Source organism: Gobio gobio, assembly GCF_949357685.1.
Source record: "Gobio gobio genome assembly, chromosome: 2".
NCBI lineage: Eukaryota > Metazoa > Chordata > Actinopteri > Cypriniformes > Gobionidae > Gobio > Gobio gobio.
In genome coordinates, this window is record NC_137098.1 from 35,602,205 (window position 1) to 35,606,205 (window position 4,001).

Genomic DNA, 4,001 nt, shown 5'->3' on the forward strand with positions numbered 1-4,001 from the left:
TTAGATTTACACTTCACTATTATTATTAAATATAGGACAATGCACCATTAAGTAAAATAACAAAAGAGACATTGCCAAAATTGTATGTATTTTCACGTACCTGACATCGGTAATGTGCATGCTTTAATTTTTATTGCAGTAGTAGATGTACCGGATTTATCAACATGGATCATCGTCAGTTAAGCTTGAAGTGTTTGAAATCCTTCCCTTTATTTCACTGAAAACTGGCGTATTGTCACAGCATGCAAATACAACTTTTTGGTGCATTGTTGTACCAAATATAATATAACCAGATGAAAAATGTTTATGTTTCAAGTAAAATAATATTGTTAATTACTTTGATAACCTAAATCAACTCATAAAATGTGTATTTACTTTAAAAACACCATACACAATATTCACCATACTTTATCACTCAACTCTTTATTGGAGGATACAGTATACAGTTGATAAAGTAGCATAAAGAAAAATTAGATTCAAGATAAATAAAAATGGGTCTTCAAAAATACATTAACATCATATTAATCCATTCACAGCTGCTGAAGCCACACAAATGAGTGCCACAGAATCCCATCCAGTCAACTATGATACAGAAAACAGATTTGATATTGTGTTGAAAAATAATGATTCATTATCACAGCTAGACTGGTTTCTTGCTCTTCCCTCTATCATGTTCATGTTCTATCCTGTTCTTCTTCTTCTAAACAGTTTGCCCACTTGTACCCTACAGTGTATAACTGATAAACAGATGATGTGGTCACTGATGTGGTGTAGCCTTTTCTCAACCAGAGGAAGAAGTTGTAACATCCCATGGTCAGGCATTCTCCAGTCCTGGTCTAAAAGTAAAAGAAAAAACACAATTCAAATTAAGTTTAATGTAGTCAGGTTAGTATATGTTCTGCATGATTTAAGCAGTGGTTGGCTACTCTGGGCCTCAGCATCCATTGTCCTGCAGATTTAGCTCCAACCTCAAACCCACCTGCCTATAATTATCTATAAGTAAACCTGAAGACTTTAGTTACAAATTCCAGGCATGCTCGATTAGTCTTGGAGGTAAACTCTCCATTTCAAAAGGCCCAGATTTGCCCATTCCTAATTTAAATTTACAAAGCCGCAGTCAGTACATTATATAATATACACATTGAAGCATTATGTATATAATATTGCAGCACATTATATTAGCCAAGTACTGACAAAAAATATTTTACCCATATCAACAGCAAACTTTTAAACAGCAGATCTTTAAAAATATATTTTAGAAAGGCATGGTCTCTTCTTAGCCTTTGCCAGTGATGCTAGATTTCTTTTAAGACAACATACTCTTCTGTCACTTGTTTCAAGAGCATCACTTGTGATAGCCTGCACAATGTAAAATTGTTAAAATAAGGCAATACAATAGGTACAGAGGCACAAGACTTACCATGCTTATGAAGCACCCATGGCCATGCATAGTTCTCAGAGACTGGAATTTTTGCGTCTTGTATTCCTCCTTGGCTGCACATTAGTCTTTTCCTGTAGAATCTTCTGAAGTGTGTGCCTTCTCTTGCTATCCATCTTAAAACACAAATGCAATGTGTTTTAGTCTGTGGAGTATAAAGCCTTGTTTCAAGCCAAAAAACTAACCAGATATTTCACATAATTCAAAGAACATTTACTATTTGATTCCTAATATATGCCACAACTCATTATCTTCCAAAGCTACACAGAACCACCCATGGTCTACAAAACAATAGAGAAATACCTGGAGTTTATACCAACTAAATGCTTTTTTTAACCCTTCAATACATGTCTGCTTTTATCTAAGACAAACAGACGGTGCCATTTTTAAGAATTGAAGGCCAAAAGTGTTCCAGCCTTTATGCTAAAAGGCAATCATTTTAATAATAATTGTATCAAAAAGGGAAACAAATATTTACCATTTTAGATAAATCCAAGATACAGAACCTAATTTGCTCATTTTAGGAGTTATAAAAAGATTTAGACATGAATAATGGTGTGTATTTTATCAGAGTATAGAAAGAATGATCACAGCTGTCCTTTGAGAGATCAACATCAAATTCTGTACTACATATTGAAGCAAGACAATACATCAATACAAGACATACCAATGGACTTGCGCACTTTTCTGTCGTCTTTGGGCACAAGATGGCCATGTTCCTTCCTCACCCTAAACAAAGGACTTATTCGATTAGCTTGCTTCGATATAAGGGTCTGGTCTTTCTTCTCTGCTGTAAAACAAGAAAGTCTCACTTACTTTATGTGCAATTACTATTGTTTTTGAAACATATACATTAAGACAGTTACAATAAAATGAATTTACATACAATTCAGGGGAGCATTTCATGAGTAAATACTGATATACTAAAAATATTATTTACCTGATTACGGCAAGATTCACTACAACTAACTAGTAGCTCTTGTGAGGGTTGGCTCATAAAAGTAATCTGCAAGTAATCCTGCAAAACAGAAAGAAAGGAAATTTCATTACATTGCATGCAAGTTGTGATTTCATACATACCTGTTTCTTTCTTTAAAAAGTGTTGCATAATTAAATGTTAAATACATTTATGAAACAAGTTCACTGATAGGTGTGCATTTCCATTTTTAAAAGTATATTTTTAGTAGCACATATTAATTTGTTTAAAAATGTTGATTATTTACTTGATCTTTTGATCACGTAAATTATTTACATGCAAACAGGACGTTATCAGCAGTGCAACTGATGACAAAATAATTGAATATCTGATGTTATGTGAGCATTTCCGCTCTTGCAAACAGAGGTAGGTCATGAGGTGTGAAGAGACCTCCCCAATGGCCCAATTTGTAATCATTTTAAAGAATACATTGGACCTAATATAAACTTTTCTTTCTGGGACTGCTTTCCAAGAAGGGGCGCAACTGATTTACAAAAATCATGATAAATATGTACAGGAATTGAGGCTGTAGCCAATGGCAGGAGTCGGAGTAAAAGCTGCAGGATTATGTATGAGTATTTGTACAAATATGTACGAGTATCATATGAATGACAGCTTGTTAAATCTTGTGAATTATTAAGACTTTGAGAACATGTTCTCACTGATTGAGCCATGGGGTTTGTAAGAATATGTTTAAGAAACAACAAATGCTTGATAAAGAGTTCAAACCAACACATACTTACCATTGCAAATATTTGCTGTTGCTGCTTTCGGTCTTCTCCATTACTTTTCCATGAACAAGAATGGGCTGACTGAGTCCGAAAGGCCCTTTTGGTCGTTTCAGGTTAAAAAAAAAAAAAAAGAGAAAAAGTCATAATATATAACAGATACATTATATACAGGACAAAGTACTATTTACATCACAATATTTGGATTTTACATTAAAAGGCATTAAAAAGCATGGTAAGTGTTGTGGATACTGTCTATTTACAACAATCATCACATTACAACTAAGGTTGTTTTTATTGTGCTTCTACTACAAATGCCACGTTGGAACTACACTAGTTGTTATTATTAAATATGAATAACTGTTTAAAAGGTCTATAGCACGTCACGTGACAGTGTTTAATCGCCCTATTAGCAAGGTGTGTTGATTTAGAAAGCAAAGAAAAGCGAAGCCTGAGTGGAAATTAAAGATATAATGCAGTGACTGAACATAATCTGATCAATAACGACAGAAAATACTTTATATCAAATATTCATGGCTACTCACCAACATGTGGCCCACGTGCACTGATGCCAAACATCGCGATGTATTCTGAATGAGACTTCTTCAGCAAGATTTCATACCGATAGAATACCGGCAAAGGTTTCCCATTGAAAGCAATGGAGTTCCCAGTTCGTCTATAGACTGACGCCGAGGGGTATGGCCGTACCTGTGGCGTCTTCAATACGACGCCGGGGTGCGGAGGGAAACGCAGATCGCTTTTGGGTCTTTTCTTCACACAAATCAATCGTTTGGCCTCGGAACAGTTGGAATACTTGACATTTTTCAATAAAGTGTGCATGTTGTCTGTTATATTCTGT

General features: G+C 34.7%; 1 long non-coding RNA gene across 1 annotated transcript; it reads right to left on the reverse strand.

Moving 5' to 3' along the window:
• Window positions 1–2,105: 2,105 nt before the first annotated feature.
• Window positions 2,106–3,276, reverse strand: LOC307143541. Its single transcript, XR_013818616.1, has 3 exons — window positions 3,158–3,276; window positions 2,379–2,456; window positions 2,106–2,228 (listed from the first exon to the last, which is right to left on the reverse strand). It is a non-coding gene; the product is annotated as an uncharacterized lncRNA (long non-coding RNA).
• Window positions 3,277–4,001: the final 725 nt, after the last annotated feature.